The 21,410-nt window shown below is 38.0% G+C and overlaps 2 long non-coding RNA genes across 2 annotated transcripts in view; both read left to right on the top strand.

Moving 5' to 3' along the window:
- Positions 1 to 21,410, top strand: part of LOC125806120 (uncharacterized) — a 288,259-nt gene that overhangs the window by 205,033 nt on the left and 61,816 nt on the right. The window lies entirely within an intron of this gene.
- Positions 7,098 to 8,393, top strand: LOC125806121 (uncharacterized). The gene is made up of 2 exons (XR_007441424.1): positions 7,098 to 7,549; positions 8,180 to 8,393. It is a non-coding gene; the product is annotated as an uncharacterized LOC125806121 (long non-coding RNA).

The following is a 21,410-nucleotide window of genomic DNA, read 5'->3' on the forward strand; positions in this document are numbered from 1 at the left end:
CTGGGCGAGGACACAATGATGTGCTGTTTGGCTTCCTTTGAATTATACCCCATGTTAGATAATACACTTAACATCAAAGAAATGTCTGCTAAAATACAGAAGTTGCACCCACAAGGAAGTGTGGGACTGCAATGCTATTGAAAAGAAAGATTCTGTGAAAGGATGTTGAGGAGTGTTAATAGCATGTTCAATAGCATATCACACATTTTAATCAAAAATAGGGTCTGCTTATGTGTCTGGACATGGTGTAGAAACTGTGTCTGCAAAAAAATCTCTTGAGAAAGTACCAGTTTGTGGACGAGCATTGTCATGTTGAAATAGAGCACCAGAGTCAATGTGATCAGGATCTCATTAATGTAACATTGGGCTGCAAAGTGATTTCAATGAAGACCATTGGTGATCTGGAATCGTGCACTCCCCACACCATAACACCAGGACCGGTGGAAATTTAAGACACTGAGACGTTGACCATGGTGCCTTCACAAATGGATTCGTTGGTCTACTCCATTAAGACAAAAGCATAACTTTTTTTTTATTTCTAATTTATGTCCATTTTTTATTTAATTTTCTCCCCAATTTACAAGGCCAACTACCCAACCCACTCATTAGGACTCCCTCCTATCACTAGTGATTCCCCAACACACCAGGAGGGTGAACTCTAGCACATGCCTCCTCTAATACATGTAAAGTCAGACTCCGCCTCTTTTCTAACTTGCTGAGTAGCATCACAGTGCGCTCGAAGGAAAGCCCAGTGACTCGCTTCTGATACATCAGCTCACAGATGCTTTGTGCTGATTGACATCACCCTAGGGAAAAGATGAGGGGAAAGAGCGCCATCTTTCCACCCAGAGAGAGCAATGCCAATTGTGCTCTCTCGGGGCTCTGGCAGGTGATGGCAATCTGCATGAGTGGGATTCGAACCAGTGATCTCCAGATCATAGTGGTAGCACCTTAGTCAGCTGGACCACTCAAAGCCAACATGGACAGAAAATCCCACAGAAACAATTGTATTTAATTTTTTTATAAAATATCTAATATCAACATTTATTTTATTTACAACATTTTTGTTGTACCCAGGGCTAATACTACTTCCTTCCAAAGTACAGTTGTATATAGAGCAATTACTGCATGGAATAGGATGCCAACTTTTAAAATCTAAGATAATTTTTAAAATACAAGTCAAAAAAGTATTTGAAAAATTAATATATATTTTTTTAGCTATTTTTTTATATTTAGTTGGGCATTCATTTATTATTACATTATTATAATGTCTATTTTATATAGTGCATGTTCCTTTTTTTATTGTAGTCTTTTATAGTTGATGATGAAATTTTTAAATTTTGATGGAATTCATTTTTTACGTAAGTAGGACCCTAGGAAGAAGAGCAGGGGCATCTGCCCTAGGTAATATGGTCGATAAATGAATAAATATTTCACACATGACAGTCTGGCACTACTGCCCACCAAGTTTCACTCCTGTCAGTTGATTCTTTCTGGTTGTAACTACTTTTGCAATGTTGAATGGAGTCGTCTGACTTTATTGAAGTTCTTTACAGTATACAGTAAATCTATTGTATAACTAACGGACTGTGACAGGCTGTTATGTCTGCTGTACTGTGAGTGTACTGTAAGTAAATGTCCTGACTACCGTCCTGTGATTTAAATGACCTGTCTGAGATGACGGTGAACAGCCCTGCGGCTCTGTGTTGGTTACTCTCTGTCGGGGGACTGTGCCGGGTTTCTGCTTTGTGAATCTGCCGAGCTCGGTTATTGATGCACCAATGGCCAGAGGGCATGCCTTGGCCTCTCCTCACCTGCTCATTAGTCACAGTGACTCTAGAGTGTATAGAAGCCCGTGTACCAGGCTGTACCGTCTGAAGGACGATGCTTGCCGCAGTGCAATGTCACATTTCAAGCAGATGTTTATTAGGGAAGGACACAGCAGCAGCAGTCATTCTGAAAATGGATGTATTGAACATGTTGCATTGGATGTGTGGAAGTATTTGAACCTCTTTGTCAGCTTTGCCCTAAACAATAGTTTGCATAATTTATACACTGTAAAAATGACAAAGTTGGGAAAACTCAAAATTTTCTACTTACTACACTAGATTTTTGAGTTTTGAAAAAAAAAAAAAAACAGGCAGTTGAGACAACTATAAATATTTAGTTCAGATTATTCTTATTTTAAGAATAAGTTTGAAGATCTAGAAAAAATGTGGCGGGCCACGAAAAAAAAAAGTTTTGGAAAATGGAGTGTAATGGGATGGAGTGCTACAGACTAGTAGCTCTCCAGCCCAGAGGGTTGTTGAACCCAATTGCAGGATATTTGATCTCAAAGCAGGTAAACCCAAGAAAAAAAAGGAAAAAATAAATAATTAAACACACCACTCCTCACCAGGGATCGAATCTGTGTCGTTAATGTCACTGTTCAAAGCAATATCACTGTCCCGGCTAGTGAATTGGGACACAGCCGAGAAAAAAAGCACCCTTATAAAAGGTTTGAGGTCAAATGAGCATGGGTGGAAACTAAAGTGCGACAGAGAGACAGGGGAGGGATATAAACTAAGGCTCACCAGAGAAGCATTTTGTTTATATATTTCTTTTATTATCATTTATTGCAGTTCAAACAAGCTCACGGGCCAGATGTTTCATGCTTGCGGGCCACCTATTGCCGACCCCTGCTATAGATTTAAAATGCTCCACAACAGTAGGATGAGTCCAGAAGCAAAAAACTTGCTCACAAAATCATACTTTAAACCAGAAAAAAAAAAAAGAATTATCTCATTTCAAGTTGTTTTTTTCTCAGATTTTTTTATTTTTATTTTTGGTCTTACCAAGCATTATAAGCAAAAAGATGATTTCGCTTATTTTAAGGACAACCATTTAAACTGTCTCACTTAGAATCGTCACCTTATTTTAAGTAATATGATCTCTATATTAGCACAAAAAGCCCCCAGTCAAGTTCTGAAATTCTGACTCTCTGTCCATATTTAAGACATAAAATCAAGGGAAATCCATAGTTTTTTTTCTTATATCAAGGAATTTTGAGATTTTAAGAATATTTTAAGAAATCTCACCAAGAAAAAAAATGCTTACTCCATTGGCATATCTCTTTGCTTAATATAAGCATATACAGTACAGGCCAAACGTTTGGACACACCTTCTCTTTTTCAATGTGATTTCTTTATTTTTATGACTAATTTGCATTGTAGATTCTCACTGAAGGCATCAAAACTATGAATGAGCACATGTGGAGTTTTATGTACTTAACAAAAAAAGGTGAAATAACTAAAAAAACATTCTCTCAATGAGCTTCAAGAGGTGGCCGCCTGAAATGGTTTTCCAACAGTCTTGAAGGAAGGAAGGAGTTCCCAGAGGTGTTTTTTAGCACTTGTTGGCTCTTTGCCTTCTTCACTCTGTGCTCCAGCTCACCCCAAACCATCTGGATTGTGTTCAGGTCCGTTGACTGTGGAGGTTCAGCTCATTTTTTGTTAAGTACATAAAACTCCACATGTGTTCATTTATAGTTTTGATGCCTTCAGTGAGAATCTACAATGTAAATATCAGTCATGAAAATAAAGAAAACGCATTGAATGAGAAGGTGTGTCCAAACTTTTGGCCTGTACTGTATATCTCAGTTTGAATATTATATTTCTCTAGTTTTTAACAGCAGGTTTTTTGCAGTGTGTTTCTCTGTGCCAGCATCTTCCCGCAAGTTCATTTGTGTCAAGTCACCGAGGATGACCCAGTGCTGCATCACACCTCAGCAGAGACAGCATGAGCTGGGAAGTGTGTTTGTCCAGCACAGGCTGTCTGTCATCTCTGCTGTGAATCACAGCAAATGTTCTCATCACGCTCAGCTTTCAAGGCTTTTGGGGTTTGGGTTAAAGCCGCTGAATCGCGGGCTCAGTGCCCAGCAGGACTAATGGCCATACCTCTTATCTCCTCCATTACTGTCATCAGCTAAAAGAGCGATGAGCTTGTTCTCTCGCCGACGCTGAGCTCTCAACCTGCTCTACTAACATCTTTTCTTTTGTTTTTTTTTTTCCCTGCTGAATGGCGCCATTTTAACTCCCCAGAGACGAACATGGTCTCAAAGAGCTGGAGGCCAGTAAACAAACCAAATCCACAGCACGCCCACTCTCGCGCACCCGCCACTCTCTCGTGCCCGCACCTCGCCCGCGCTCTCATTGATAACTGTCGGATTTTTACATCTGAATGGTGGAATCTGCTCTGGATTTCCAGTGTAAATCCACCCACCTCCTTGTTTTGGACTGGTGCTCTATTTAAAGCAATTGGCTCTTTTTGCTCTTCCCTTTTTTCCTCATTCAACAGCCAAAATAGTGCAAATGACGAGTGTTTTTTAAAATATAAAAATAATTAAACTGCAAAAACAGACCCAACAGCTCTTTGAATGAGGCACAGTACACTGCAGTTAATAAAGGGCCACTTATAGACATCCAGCTCTGGGAAAAAAATAAAAAATAAGAGACCACTTAAAAATTATGAGTTTCTTTGATTTTACCAAATTGAAAACCTCTGGAATATAATCAAGAGGAAGATGGATGTTTTTGCACCAGAAGTAAAGGCATTAAGTTATCCAAAAGCAGTGTGTAAGACTGGTGGAGGAGAATATGCCAAGATGCATGAAAACCGTGATTAAAAACCAGGCTTATTCTGACAAATATAGATTTCTGAACTCTTAAAACTTTATGAATATAAACATTTTTTTTTCTTTATTTGAGGTCTGAAAGCATATTTTTTTGTTATTTCAGCCATTTCTTATTTTCTGTAAATAAATGCTCTAAATGACAATATTTTTTGGTATTTGGGAGAAATGTTGTCTGTAGTTTATAGAATAAAACAACAGTGTTCATTTTACTCAAACATAAACTTGTAAATAGAGAAACTGATTCAGAAACTGAAATGGTCTCTAATTTTTTCCAGAGCTGTATGTATACTGGCATGCCAAAAGTATCGTGTGCCAAGACTTTTGCCATGTTCCATGAAAGCTAAAGAATGCTGCACTGACCTCAATCAATCAACCAATCAATCAATCAACCAATCAATCAATCAATCAATCAACCAATCAATTAATCAATCGATCAACCTTTATTTTCACTTGAAAATACATTAAGGGTGACCCTAATTTACAATGCAACCGAGCATTTACAGTATAAAAGGAATTAAAAAGATATTTAATAAGAAATTAGAAATAGTAAGGAAGATAATAGTAAGAAATAATAATTAAAAGAAATACAATTTTTAAATTGACATTTAATAATAAAAAAGGAAATTCTAAAAAGACCATAACAAACTGACACTTAAAAAGCAAAGATATATAAAATATTAAATGGAAAAAAGATAATGATTATAGTGAAAGTAAAGTAAAATGATAAGAATGATAAGAAATGATAAAATAAAAAATCATCACATCGCCTTAACGTGAGCACCCCGGACAGTAATTCCACTTACAAGATAGTACATTTATGGCATTTAGCTGACACTCTTATACAGAGAGATTTACAAGTGGGTCTTATACAGAGCGAAGTAAGTTATTTCTATTTCTATTCAAGTAACTTATTCAAGTGTCGGCATTCTTAAGCTAATTAATACCTAAAGGTAACACTGTACATACTGTTATCCCTTGACTTTTGGCATGTCAGTTGCAAAGTAGATCTTTCACGATTTCTATGCCCCTTTAAAATAGCTTGATCAGGCTTTTATGTATTTGTTGCTACTATTGATTAAATACTGTGATGGATTGGCGGCCTGACCAGGATGTATACTGCCTTCTGCACGATGGATGGATGAATAAATGCATGGATAAATTAAATGATTTATTCACAATTATTGTAAAAAGTCATTAAAGAGAACTTCTTAGCCTTGGCTAATGTCTGCTGAACTGCTGTATTATTTTTGGTAATTGCCAGTCATCACATAGAATTAGTACATTAATGCAGCCTATACAGTTCACTGGCATGCTAGCTAGTGCTCAGCAGAAAGCAGAGGTGTCATGGGCTTCACATTAGGCATATGTTTGCTCCTTTGTGAATAATTTGCGATCATTATCTCTGTGGGAGGAAAAATAGCATCCGATTTCATGAAGCACTTATCCTTTCTATTCTACTCCATCTTACAGTCTGAGCAGTGATGTCCTGCAGTTTCACATTTTTTTACATTTCACTCCTTTAGTTATCATGATGCCCTGTGTGAGACGGAAAATGGATTGTAGGGTTTGTGTGTGATATTGAGATAAGGCCTACAAATGTCACAATAACCTGGAGTTACAAAAAAGTCAGAACATTTTACATTGTTAAAGTATTTAATGAGGGGATCCTAGTGGTCCAGCAGGCTAAGTGCTGCCACTATGATCAGGAGATTGCCGGTTCGAATCCTGTTCATGTAGCTTGCCATCAGCTACCAAAGCCCTAGGAGAGCACAACTGGCCTTGCTCTCTTTGGGTGGTGTGGAAAACTCCCTGCTGGAGTCAGCGCTGTGACATCAGCGACGTACCACACACTTGCGTGCATGCATGACTTTAAGTTTCAGTGTGCTTGGCTGGCAGACACTTGCCGTTTGCTCCAGCATCTTGTTGAAATAGTACCCCCTTTTTGTGTGTATGTGTGCGTTGATGACAATGTAAGTACTTTGTTTTGACCTGTATTTATGTTGTGTCATCTGCTTGTGTTATTTACATGCTGTTTAGTCCAGTAACCGGGTAACTTTAAGTTTACCGCGAGCTCCCATTCATTTCAATGGGAAAATGATCTATTCCTTAAATGCATTGCTAAATGCTTACTTTGGGGTTAAAGTTACATGAATAGTTGGGTTTGAGAGTGCTTTAGCGGTATTTTCTACCTGTGGTGTTATTTCCACCGTTCTGTGGCTGTTTGAGGCATTATTTAGCTTCTAAATATTGTATTTGCTGTAGCCTTCCTATGGCGCCATGTGTTGTTCACGTGAACAGGCTAGACAGGCTAGACTCTATGGCGGCAATACCGCTTCTGTCATTTGTGTCTTTGAAGCGCCACCCGTTGGCTACTATAGGTACTGCACTTGAATTTTCTCTTATTAACCCTATGAGTGAATAGATTTCACTTATATTATTTGATATTACTAGCCACTTGCAGTAATTTGGTTTTCTTGTCACATTAGTGTTACTTTGGTGCAATTACGTTATTATATATATATTGTTTATGTAACTTGATGTGTGTTTTGATATTATTACTGCATGTTTGCATAATTTAATATAATGTAGAATTGGGTTTATACAATTTCTAATTATCTCTCTGTATATGTTTATCTTACAGAGACCACACAAACACACAAACTCACACACACACACACACACACCCAAACATACTCACTCTGTAATGCACACAAATTCTGTATCATTGAATATGTGTGCAACACTTCATTGAAGAAGCCACTTTAATATCTGGAAATCAATAAAGCTCTCAATATCACCTGAAGTCGCAGCTGTTCTCTGATCGGAGCACATAGTCAGTGAGGGGCAACTAGCTATCAACGTACACATCCGTCACAGGTGGGTATATGGAGCTCTTTTCCCTCTTCACTCCAAAGGGTGATGTGGATCAGCACAAGGTTGCGTCTGTGAGCTGATGTATCGGAACCGAGTCGCTGCGCTTTCCTGCGAGTGTGCTGTGATCCTACTCAGCAATGCTGCATTAGTAGCAGTTTGAAAAGAGGCGGAGTCTGGCTTCACTTGTGTCGGAGGAGGCATGTGCTAGTCTTCACCCTCCTGGTGTTGGGGCACCATCAATGATAGGGGGAGTCCTAATGAGTGGGTTGGGTAAATTGGAGAGAAAATGGGAAGGAATTAGATTTTTTTTTTTTTTAAGAAGAGACACTGACAATCAACAATTAAAAAGAGACAAATGATGGCATTTATATTTCCTACTGTATCAATAATTAAATAATCCATAAAACCCTGACCTATATCGTATCATCAGATTTGAGTATTGTGACACCCCTAAAGCTGGAGATAGAGGGATGAGAGGAAAGTTCAGATAAGAAGAAACTAACAAGCTTACAAGAGTTTATACCCTGAGGAGGGCTGGGAGGTTGAGTGCTCAGAGTGTGTGTGTGTGTGTGTGTGTGTGTGTGTGTGTGGTAATGCTGTACACTGACTCAGTCACATCTCTCTGTGCTGCAGAAGCTGTAAGTGGGTCAGAGGCTGGAGCTGCTCTCCTCACGGAGGAGAAAAGCCTTCAGCATCAGCCGCAGAAACCCTACAGCTCTGCTCTCAAAATGCCGGACACTCAGACTTCTAATGGCCTTCTAATGCAGCTCGGTTTCAGATCGTCTCTGAAACTGTCAAAATCATTCAATTCAACTCAATTGCTCAATAAAAAGCACATTAAATAAAAGTGGACTTCTTGATAAATCAGAAATTGATCAGGTTTTGCAAGAAGCAGTTTTCGTGGAAATGCTAAATGTAATTAGGACTGCTTTGATCAGTGACACTCCTCTTTCTCTGCATACGTCTTCAATACTCAGAACCCCACAGGAGAGAAAACCACCACGGAGCAGATATTATTATTATTATTGTTATTATTATTATTATTATTTGGGTGGTGGATCATTATTCTCAGCACTGCAGTGATTAGCAGTGATTAGCACGGTGAAGGTGGTGTATGAGGTGTTAGTGTGTGTTGTGCTGCTGGTGGTACAGTGAGTGAATCAGATACTGCAGCAGTGCTGCTGGAGTTTTTAAACACTGTGTTTAATCATCAATCACAGTCCTCCACTCATACATTAGAGTTTAAAAACTCCAGCAGCACTGCTGTGCCTGATCTACTCCTACTAGCAGAACACACACTAACACCTCATACACCACCCAAATAGGTTTGAGAACAAATATTGATAAATGATAAACTGATAAATGAGCTGTCTATATATTATGAACTTTCCGATGATTAATGATTTTTATTTTCTCCTTTCTTTGGTGTTTTTTGTTGTTTTGTTTTGTTTGTTTTGTTTTGTGCCACCACACTTTGTAGCAAACATATATATATATACATATATATATGTATATATATATATACATATATATATATATATATATATATATATATATATATATATATATATATATATATATATATATGTATATATATATATATATATATGTTGATGGGCACCCAGAAGTCTAAACGGTCACCCTAGAACATCTAAACCAATGGTTAATAATCTATACCCTAAACTGTTAATGGATAATAGCAACACAGCTAAACACTAATTATCTAATTATCTAAGCATCGCTTACAGTTCACACACAGCCATAATTTAATTACTGTGAATAGTGACCCTGAAAGTTTCTCAGTCTTTGCAGAATAAGAGAACATATTGAACTTGTGAGGAAGTTTCAGAAAGTTTCAGGTGTTTTTTCACAGTCTTCTAGTGTATGCTTGGCATAAGCAAGTGTTTCTCTGCTTCCAACACAACTGATCCATCCAATCAGCTGAACTGGATGTGTTAAAGCAGAAGCAGGAAAAGCACTAAATGTGCAGGAGGACAGTGGGCCTCCAGGACCAGGGCTAAGAGAGGAGTCAGTCCCTTTGATACCTTTAAGTACTGATGTAACAGCGCCCCCCTCTGGTAACATGGAAGGCGATCTGACAAAAATAAAATGCAGGGAAATACTGATATAAGTGCATTATTAGAAGATAAATATAAAATAAAAATAAAATTGAAATAAATATAATAATGACATATGAAGAAACTTTTCACATAGCATTAGTTAATCTCATTTTTTTTCTGTTATTTAAATTGTCAAAATATCACATAGTGTGTCCAATAACAGCAGTAACAGTAATAAGTGATCTGTAAACAAAATGATCTAATTTCTCAATCTGGAATATTAATTAGTGATACAATCAGCTTAAAAACTTTTTAGTATTGTGTGATTTACAAGAATAATTTTTTCTGTTAAAAGCAGTTAAATACATTTAAGAAGATCATTTACATTATAGAATAAAAATATATCATTATTTATAAAAAACTATTAAGCTTGCTAAGGAAAGAAATATGAATTTTATAAGAAATCATGATCATACCACATGATCATTTGAAGAAGTGCAGGGTTGTTGTTTCAAATGTTTTCACATATTCTCTCTATGACAGACCATGACTTTGGACTTGTTGCTGATAACAGTCTGGATGGTCTTTTTTTTTTTTCAAAAAAGATATAAAATGCTTGTCTGGCCATATTTCATGGTCCATCCCAGATGCCTTCAAGCCCAGAAATGCTGACGCCACCTCTGGACATGGTTAACATAACACGCTTGTTAATCTCCAAAGTGGATTCTGTCACTTGTTGAACCTGTTTTTTTACCTCATTACCAGCAATAAATTGAACCTGTCAAAATCAGTCTTTTTAAAAATGAGTAAATAAAATACTAATTAATTAAATAAAGTAAAAGTTAAGCAGAAAAAAGTGGAGCTTAGATTCTCTGCCTGAACCCGACCCAACCTGAGGCCCAATACAAACTCTGGCCGGGTCGGGCTGAGGTTTCCCACCACTTTCCTCGGGCTTGTTCAGGTCGGGCTCAAGAAAATAGTCTGTGACTTCTTTTTTATGCTATTTTTATTTTATATAAAGCTTTGATAATCACAATATAGCAAAGAAACAAATTCTGTTTTTAAAAAAAAGTTGTAGATGTGCGCAGTGAACACTCCACTTGTGTTTATTACTTGACTTGCAGCGCTGTGCAGTGCAGATTATAGCCTTATTACTGTTTTTTTTTGTGTTTTTGCACATAGACTATAAGCTCAATATAAACATTTTGTTAGTTTATAATTTATTTTATATTCTTAAACCATTATTTTAGATCAGGGGTGTCCAAACTTTTTTTGTTGGGGGCCAGAACGAGAAATATATTTGAAGTCACGGGCCAACGACTCTGTAATAAAACAAATAATGAAATATACCACTTTAAATACTACTTTTTTTCCTGATTACTTAAATTTTCAAATCATTTTACTTGACTTACTATCTTTATCTATCTTTGACAGTGTTGTGTAAACTTGTGTGTAAGATTTTTGAAATTGATGTTTCATTTCATGATGTCTCTTAATATTAAACTACTTAATTACGGCAACTTTTAGACTCATTTGCCCGTTTTTCTACGCTAAAACTGCCCACTCTCTCCGCTTTTAGACTCTTTGGCCTGTTTTTCCACGCTAGAAATGCGCACCCTCTCCGCTTTTAGACTCTTTGGCTTGTTTTTTTTTGCACTAGAAATGCGCACTCTCTCCGCTTTTAGACTCTTTGGCCCGTTTCTGTCACCTAGCGTTAAAACTCTGAATCTCACATTATAAAAAGCTGCTTAACAGCGGGCCAACTTTCATTCTATTTCTAAAATACCTAGTTTGCCGTAGTTTGGACACCCCTGTATTAGATTATATTCGATTAGAGGAAAGTCATTAAGACATCATTCTTGTAGCCTAATTTACTGATGTTTAGGGCTGCGGATCATTATTGCATTGTTTGTTCTCAATAAACGTCTTTCTTGAATAATAGGTCTAAGCTTCTTCAGTGTTGCAATGTTAATTCACATCATTCTGAACAGATTTCACTCATTCAAACATCCCGAAAAAAAGCTCAGTTTAACACTAGGGTTAAGACAAAATATGAAATATCTTGGGTTAATACTGTCTGTAAACTAATAAAAGTCAAATTTGTAAGAAGTCAAAAATGTGAGAAAGGAGGCGCTTATTTTTTTATTTGTGCTGATGTGGATTAGAAAACAAGAAGACAAAATTGGCAAAATTGGAAAAACTTGTAGAAATCCTGTATAATAGCAATAACCTATCGCTTTATCATTTTACGCCTCTGATATGGATGGATCATGCTGTATGAGTCATATTTCTCACAGTTTGTGTGTGTGTGTGTGTGTTTATTTTTGGGCTTGTCTCGCTCTGTTTATAGTGGGGTATAAGCGGCTGGCGCACGGGGAGATGGTTGAACTGTTATTTCTCAGTGCGAGCTTAGAGTCTATGGTCTCCAGGGTTGTCATGGAGACCATTGTATTTTGCCTCTTCCATGATTGGCGCTTCTGGGGTGAGCAAGTATGTGCTATTTCTGTCTTTATTCAACACCTTCAGCACACACACACACACACGCACATTCTTAAGGAGGAATGACTGGTGTTGGTGTTAAAAATCAGCTGAATGATGGTTACTGATGCAGTACAGCTTCTGAGGGACTGGAGATCACAGGTGTTCAAATTGACTTGCGACCTCGCCTCTTACATACTGAAATTCCTAATTACTGAAACTTCTAATAACTTAAAAATGGTTTAATAATATTATGAAAATGGAGAGGAAGAAACACACAAATCGTTTTCTCATATATTGTCGACAAACTAAAGACTGAAGAGTCAATCTTTTTTTTTTTGTCACAGACTCAAATACACCTTTTGTGGATACAGTGGATTCCGTCCATCGCAACATTAGAAAAATGTATTACAGTGCTAAAATGCAGGAATGGATGTACAGGTGCATTTTAAAAAATAGAATATCATTGAAAAGTTACTTTATTGCAGTAATTCAGTTCAAAATGTGAAACCGTGGCAGTGTGGGCAGTATTCCAAATCTTGCTGGAAAATGAAATCCGCATCTCCATGAAAGTTGTCAGCAGAGAAAAGCTTGAAGCATGAAGCTGACTTTGGACTTGATAAAACACAGTGGATCAACACCAGCAGATGACACGTCTCTCTAAACCATCACTGATTGTTGGAAACTTCACACTAGACCTCAAGCAGTTTGGACTGTGCGTCTCTCCACTCTTCCTCCAGACTCTGCTCCCTTAATTTACAAATGAAATGTAAAAATTTACTGATGATCAGTGATGGTTTGGAGAGACATGCTGATCATCTGCTGGTGTTGATCCACTGTGTTTTATTATCAACTCTAAAGTCAGTGCGGTTTTGTTTTTCCAGAAAATCTTACAGCACTTCATACTTCCCTCTGCTGACTTTTTTATGAACTTTTATGGAGATGTGGATTTCATTTTCCAGCAGGACTTGGCACACTACCCACACTGCCAAAATTAACAATTGCTCTTATATAATATTATAATTTTCACTGATGAGACACTGATTTATGGGGTTTTATTGACTGTAAGCCATAATCATCAACAATAAATAAATGCTTAAAATAGATCAATCTGTGTGAAATACATCTATATGATATATACATTTCACATTTTGAACTGAATTACTGAAATAAAATAACTTAAAAAAAAGATTTTTTAATTTTTTTTAATCTGTTTAATAATAACTGTAATACAGTTGAACAGACAAAATATTAAATGGGTTCTTGGGTTCAAACATTTCCATACTACTGAATCCTAAACATTTCTGGGAATTCCAAAATATATCTGAATTTTTATTAGCGTTACCAATACACACAGCTAAGCTAACACTTTAGGCTCTTTGTTTAGTATTTTACCAGCTGAACTGAAGGCCTAAAGCAGCAGAATATCCATCCACACCAGTGGTGTCCAGTATTTCTCACAATGGTCTAGTGTGGCTGCAGGTTTTCATCCCAGACAAGCAGAAGCTCATGTGATCAGTTGTTCGAAGAATCACCAACTGATTAAACCAGTGGAATCAGATTTTGTTGCTGGTTGTTTAGAATGAAAACCTCCAGCCACAGCAGCCCTTTGCGGATAAGATTTGACATCCCTATCTTAAGCAAATGACAGAGCAATAACCCACTGATTTTCAATGGACGGGACCCGTTACATTGCAGAAAGGTCATGCTAGGCCTTCTGGGCGTTCTACATACTGTACATGACAAGCCATTTTTCTCTGGCCTTTTCAGCTTTGTGCATCTGTATAACACATCTTCTTAGATATTCTGAGCTGTTCGTAGTGAGCAGTCTTTTTTGAGATGAACAGATTTGGCAGGAACTAGGCTTATCACCTCATCTGGTACATTCTTGTATTTATTGTCTGTTTTCGGTTGTATTTACTGCTTTGCAATAGTGTACAATATCCTTTGTCCTTGAATTATTAAGGCACTGGAGATCTACCCTAAGGATGTTTTCACTCTAGCTATTTTTTTTTCTGGTCACGGGTGTGTTTGCTCTGTGGGTTCAGTATGTTTGGTCTAGTGTGGAAGCTGCTTTTGAGCTCGAGAAGAGTCCAAAGTACTGATCCTGAGTTCTGCCGAAGCTATCCGCTCCCTGTGCCGGGTGTAGGGTTACTAGATTGATTCGTTCCATACGGTGTCTCTGTAACGCTTCAACTTCGACTTGCTTTACTTCACTTTCCATCATTATACAGACAAACCAAGTCTCCCTGAAGCTGCGGGAGTCTCCAGCATTTCGGTAGTGGCTCCCTGATGCCCGCGAGTCACATATAATCTCCCGGAATTCAGAACGACTGCCCCAAGAGCGCACTGCACACAAACGCGCACACAGGCGACAGACTTTTTTCTCTAATCGTGTGTGGGAAGGAGAGAGAGAAAACAGAGACGGTTCTGATTGGCCTGTTCTCTGCAAAGAGTCTGTGAGACAGCCAATCAGTTTTTAGTGTGGGCGGGAAGTGTTTTTCCCCCCTCCCGGACGGGAATTGTTTAGTGAGTGAGAGAAAGCAGATCATGGCGGAGGCAGGGAAAGCAGAGGCAGGGCCTTTCAAAAAGAAAAAATATAAAAAATTAATTAAAATAAAAGTAAAGTTTCGTTATCCTTTGGTGTGCGTGCAAGTTTGTTTTGTTCTGTATTTTTTGGCCGGGGGGGGGGGGGGGGCTGATTGGGATGTCTGATTATATCAATACCTAATGCCTAATGGAGCCACACTGTGATAAGACTGGAGTGAGGGTACTGTAATAAGCTCAGCTTTGTGGAGTGAGTGCTGACAGCATGGAGAAAAATCTTCTCATACCAGAATGATTTCTGTTTGGTAAAATGCAGAGAAAGCACTTACTGCTTGAGTGATTTGATTCAATAAAAAAATAATGTAAAACAACAAAACGAATGAAACACACAGATCCAACCTGTAGAAAAACGACATATGGAATTCCATATGTCCACGGCTCTGAAAAAATGACGTGTAAAAACATACCACATATAATGAGCTCCTCCCTCAAATGAGCCTGGAATCGATCCATTTCACACATTAAGTGTGAAAATGCCCTAAGAGTGTTTCCTTAAATGCTGCTACCCTGTATCAGTATAACTACAAAGTTGAATTAAATTGATTGAAACAGACTTTAAAAATTTTGCAGCAGTCTTTAGGTTCACTTACGGTACTTTTTCTATTCTGCGCTGTGGTTGTTAAATCAGTGTGCTCAATAAATGATGTAAACTGTACAACTTTAGTCTCTGTGCTATTGGTTTAATTGTATTGATAATGATCAGATCAAGTCAGATTTTATTACTAATCAGGTGCAGCTGAGGCTGTTTGACTTCATAGGTTTGCTTCTTTAGGAGCTACAGAGCTAATAAACATAGCTTTGTAGCTTTGGGTGACATAGATATAGGTGTTTATTACATGTTTGCTACATTATCCCTGTATCTCAAGCACAAAACTAAAGAAACCTGTGTCAAACTATACTGACATGCCAAAAGTCATGAGACAGGAACTGGTATTGTGTCACATTACTTTTGCTATGTCCCTTGAAAACTAAGGAACACTGCACAGGTCTCCTGCATTGAATGTGTGTGTGGATGTAATTTTTTGCCAGAGACGCTTGTACTACTCTGTCCACTGTGGGTGATAATGCCTGATATGGTGTATTCCCACTACATACAGCACCCTATAGATTAAGGCATGGTAAATGGTACATGACTGCAATTTTGGAAATGAAACGCACCATCCATCTGGAACCCACTATTAGACTTCGCTCCAACTTAAACTCTAAATCTTGTCATTTGCCATGCGCATGCTGGCCACTTCTCAACCTCACTCACTTACAAGATAACACCTCACAGCTTATACAGGTGTGGGTGTTCCCAAGTCCCCTAGGTAACACTCTATTATCAGTTTAGTTACTGATATCCCACACTATGCATGCTTTAGCTTGAGTTGCTTATAGGCTTTAAACCTGATGACATCATGTAAAAAAAAAAGGTGTGGCCTAAGGCGTAGGATTGAGATACTTAAGTCGTGGGAACAAGATCCTAAGGCATGGCAACGAGGTAACTAAGGCATGGGAACAAGATTATTAAGACGTGGGAATGAGTTAATTAAATCTAGCTGGAAAATAATAAGGAGAAACTGAATATTACATCAAAGCTCCTTTGATCCAAGGATAATCTTTAGTAAGAAAATGGAGTAAATGATTATTATTTTATTTTTATCTCTGAATTAATTATTGTGATATTCTGGAGTCTCTTTCTAAGTAAAAGACACTTAATTCTCCTACTAAAAGCTGATTGGCTCAGACGCAGACAGTATGCAGACTTGTTTGCTTTCCTTACACTGTCATATTCATACCCCTGAGAGCTGCTCGCTTTATTAGCTGTGAAAGAAAAAGGAACTTTTGGCCACGCCTGAATGGCTATGATTTAATTAACTCATTCCCATGCCTTAGGATCACATTCCCACGCCTTAATAAAGCATGGCCATGCATTTTTTTTTTTTACATGATGTTACCCTAGGGGCTCCGTAAATTAGTGAAGTAGTGTATTTCTTGAGTTCCATCTGCCTTTAGATGGAACCCTGCATTAATCTGCTGATAAATCAGAGCTGCCCTGGTTTGTAAGCAGGCCTCAGTCATGGGGTCCTTGTTGTCTGTGGCGAAGGAGGATCAGCACTAATAAATTTCCCCCTGGAGGAGCGGAGCAGTGGAGAGGAAGAGAGGAGATGCATCACTGCCAGATGATCCACTCTTCACACCCCCCGGCCGGAGCATGCAACATCACTCTGCCCGACGGCGCGACTCACTCATGAGCAAATGTCAAACACTCCAACTGGCCTCTCTTACACGTGAGCACTGCCAAGGACTGCACTTTTACAGCATTCAGCCCACTTTCAAACAGAGCAAACAGCCTCTTACTCAACCAATTACCAGGTCAAAGATCAGCAATCAGTTTCTGAACGAGTGTAAATAATATTTTAATGTACAAAAGGGCTATTGATGAGAATAAACTCACTTTCTGTGAGTGCTGCTCACAAGCTTTGAACCTCAAAGTTTCTTTCACATGTCACAAATAAAAAAATTAAAAAGCTCTTGAATCCAAATTCAAAATCTTTAATGTTTTATCTTTACTATGAACTTACTATGAATATATATATATATATATATATATATATATATATATATATATATATATATATATATATATATATATATATATATATATATATGGTGCGAATCCAGGTGATCCACTTTTCACCCCCCGGCCAGAGCATGCAACATCTCTCTGCCCAAGTATAATAAGTTATATACAACTCTTGAAAAAAATAAGAGTCCACTTAAAAATGATGAGTTTCTTTGATTTTACCTAATTGAAAACCTCTGGAATATAATCAAGAGGAAGATGGATGATCACAAACCATCAAACCAAGAACTGCTTGAATTTTTGCACCAGGAGTAAAAGCATAAAGTTATCCAAAAGCAGTGTGTAAGACTGGTGGAGGAGAACATGCCAAGATGCATGAAAACTGTGATTAAAAACCAGAGTTATTCCACCAAATATTGATGATATTTATGAATATGAACTTTATTTGAGTTCTGAAAGCTCTGAATCTTTTTTGTTATTTCAACCATTTCTCATTTTCTGCAAATAAATGCTCTAAATGACAATATATATTTTTCGTAGTTTATAGAATAAAACGACAATGTTCATTTTCCTCAAATGATTCAGAGCTGTATATAACTTATTTATATAACTTATTATAACAGGAAACAAAAGATAAATTCCTGACTAAATAAAGTTAAAAGACAGGACCGTCAAAAGACTGTAATGCTCCTGGCTCAAGGCTTCTGTTGTTTTTTATGCATCGGTCATCACTCTTCTGTACTAAACTGAGCAGCCAATCAGGTTGCATCACATTAAAGCAATTCCATTCTTAAATTCTTATATTGCCCAAAATGCAAAAGTTACAAATATTCATATAGTAGAAATATAACTCAGTTGAAAAGTTCAGTTAAATATTAATTAAGTATTAAGTCCAAATCTACGATATACAATTTTAATTTAAACAAAGAAAAGCCTTAAACACTTTCTCTGATCCCCAAAGGGTCGCTGGTTCAAATCCAGAGTCATGCTGCTTGCCATCAGCAGCCAGAGTCCGAGAGAGACAAATTTATTGCTGGGTGCCCTCTTCTATTTTTTGTGACAGTGGGTGTAATTAAGAACAACTGTTATGTTGTAATGTTTGGTAAGAGGAGAGAAAGAGGCAATTATAATGTTCTTACTTTTATTTTGCATTTATTTTGTCAGTTAGCATATTTTTTAGCATATCATATTTTATTATTTAGGCTTAATTAAAAGTATCTTAGAGTAAAATCATGAACAGGCAGATTCTGTAATCCTAATCCACCAATAATCAAGTATTCATGAGATTGTACTGATTTTTCTAGTGGGCTGGTGTGCTTTTAACGGAAATCAATAATCAATCAATAGATGAGCTGTGAAAAGTCATTTACACATTTTACACACACTGAGCAATATTCACTTAAATGTCAAAAGTCATGGGATAGCAGAAGGTAAATTGATCATGTTATCTCAAAGGGGTGACTTGGGACGAGTTAATATCTGTATAAGTTGTGAGGTGTCATCTTGTGAGCGAGGCGGAACAGTGGAAAAGCAGTGACTACAAGAAGTATTGGAGTTAGAGGGTTAAAAATGGATAGAAACATTAAATTTTCAAAATTTACAGGCATTTAACTGGTACTTCATAGACGTTATTTCCACACACAATGGACAGCAGTGGACACAGTGCATTGTAATGATCGTGACTGGTGGCTTCTGGCTAAAATTGTCCATGCAAACAGACATAGGCGTCTGGTGGAAATCACATTTATATTTAAAGCAGGAGGCCCCACACGCATACCTCACAAATCACTGCAGCAGTGTTCTTTAGCTTCCATGGGACATGACAAAAGTCATGGGGCACAATATAGAATTCAGCTTTAGATATTTTATCACATTTGACCTTACTAAGTCCAGATATCACAACAAACTCAGTGATCAGTGGATGCTATTCAACTACAGCCAAGAAAAAGACGTCCATTCATTCAGTACAAAATCAGTATAAAGCTCTTTCAGCTCTGTGGTGGAGATGGGTTCAGATAAATGACCAGCTTGTCTGTCCAGCTCAGAATGAGGCTGTCTGGGTCTGATTCACTGTTCATGCTTAATAATGTCCTTGATTAGCATACCTGTTGTTGTTTTTTGTTGGTTTTTGTTCATTTTCCTCCCCCTTTCACTCTCTGAAACAGACAAATGGGCCCAATCCCAATTCCCCCCTTTGGCCCTACCATTTATCCCTTTCCCTCGGAACAGAGTTACAAGGGTAAGGAGTGAAATCTTCCCTATAAGAATTGGGAAAACCTTCAAGCATCTGATACGCCATCAGGAGCACTAAAGTTCAGTAACCTAGCTTAGGACTTACTATTGTACAGGGGTTGGAACTAAAACACCTGATTTTAGACCACAATAGTTTAGTGTCCCGACGGACAGTTCTGGTGGAAACAGGAGGGTTGAGGTGCACATTGAATTCTGCTGTGATTTGAGCAGCCGTGGTTTTATGTTTTTTGGATACAATCCGGGTTAGCACCCGAACATCCCTTTCAGACAGCTTCCTCTTACAGCGTCCACAGTTAATCCTGTTGGATGTGGTTGGTGCTTCTTGGTGGTATGCTGACATTACCCTGGATACTGTGGCTCTTGATGCATCACAAAGACTTGCTGTCTTGGTCACAGATGCGCCAGCAAGACGTGCACCAACAATTTGTTCTCTTTTGAACTCTGGTATGTCACCCATAATGTTGTGTGCATTGCAATATTTGCAATCTTACCCTGCTAATTGAACCTTCACACTCTGCTCTTACTGGAGCAAGGTGCAATTAATGAAGATTGGATACCAAGCTGCTCCAATTTAGCCATTAAATCTCCCACACTAAAATGACAGCTGTTTCAGTTTCATTGTCCAACCCATGTATGTCTTCAGAAAGGGCCGAGATGGTGTAGAAATGAATTATTATTGTCCATTCCTTAACTCCTCTGTGATGGGGAGCTGAAATTAGCTTTAATTAGCTTTTATTGCATTTCATTTTTCCATTCTGCCATCTGTTTCACCATTTAAGGTGGAACAGAAAAGTTAGCTAGCTAGCTACTGAGACAAACTACTAGTGATCTTTTTTATGAGTGTTATGGAGAATTTGACTATAAAACATTGAAATGACACATTATTGTCTGGTAAAAAAAAGTGCTAAACTTCACTTTGTGTTGCCATCCTACCCGTGGTTCCTAAAGCCCTTCGTTTGAAGTGTGCCTCTGAAAAACCTCCATATTAAGGGCTAACAAGCCCTATCCTTTTCTCTAACCTACCCCTCCAGCCTAATGAGAATTGGGACACCGATACTTTTAAGAGGTAGAGCCAAGGGGTGAAATGGGATTGGGCCATGATGCTGCATTCGAGTGCTCACCAGACGATTGTATATAGCAGATTCTCAGTATGTGAGACATAACATGTTACATAAATTCTTGTTTTCTCCCATTTACTCCCCAATTTTCACGGCCAATTTCCAAGCCCACTCATTAGGACTCCCACTATCACTAGTAATGTCCCAACACCAGGAGGATGAAGATTAGCACAGCACTCTTATTGAACTGCTGCTGATGCAGCATTGCCGAGTAGCATCACAGCACACTCGGAGGAAAGCGCAACAACTCAGTTCTGATACATAAGCTCACTGACCCACCCTTGTGCTGCAGACATCACCCTTTGGAGTGATGAGAGGAGAGAGTGACCAATTGTACTCTCTCGGGGCTCCATTAGCTGATGGCAAGCTGCATGAACAGGATTCGAACCAACGTTCTCCTGATCATAGTGGCAGCGCTTAGCCCACTGGACCTTTTGGAGCTAAATTTTACATAAATTCTTAATAAAATTTTACATAAATGTAGATTTATTTTTTCCTTCATTTGTGACGTCATGCTTTCTATTAATAAACGTGAGGTTCCATGAGGTGAAAAGGGTGAGAACCTCTGATTAGTAATTCTAAGAGTATCTCACTTGTTAATATGACCTCCTTGGCTGCTCCGGTGCAATTTTACAAGCGGCACAAATATTATAAACAACTATATCTCAGTTTCCGACAGGGTAAGCTGTTCCTTGTGAACAGGCTTTGGAAGGATTTGATGGTGGCCGGCTACCAAGCTGTGGCTCAGGCTATTAGACGTGTTTAAGGTATTTAAAGCA

Source organism: Astyanax mexicanus, chromosome 12 (genome assembly GCF_023375975.1).
Source record: "Astyanax mexicanus isolate ESR-SI-001 chromosome 12, AstMex3_surface, whole genome shotgun sequence".
Lineage (NCBI taxonomy): Eukaryota > Metazoa > Chordata > Actinopteri > Characiformes > Acestrorhamphidae > Astyanax > Astyanax mexicanus.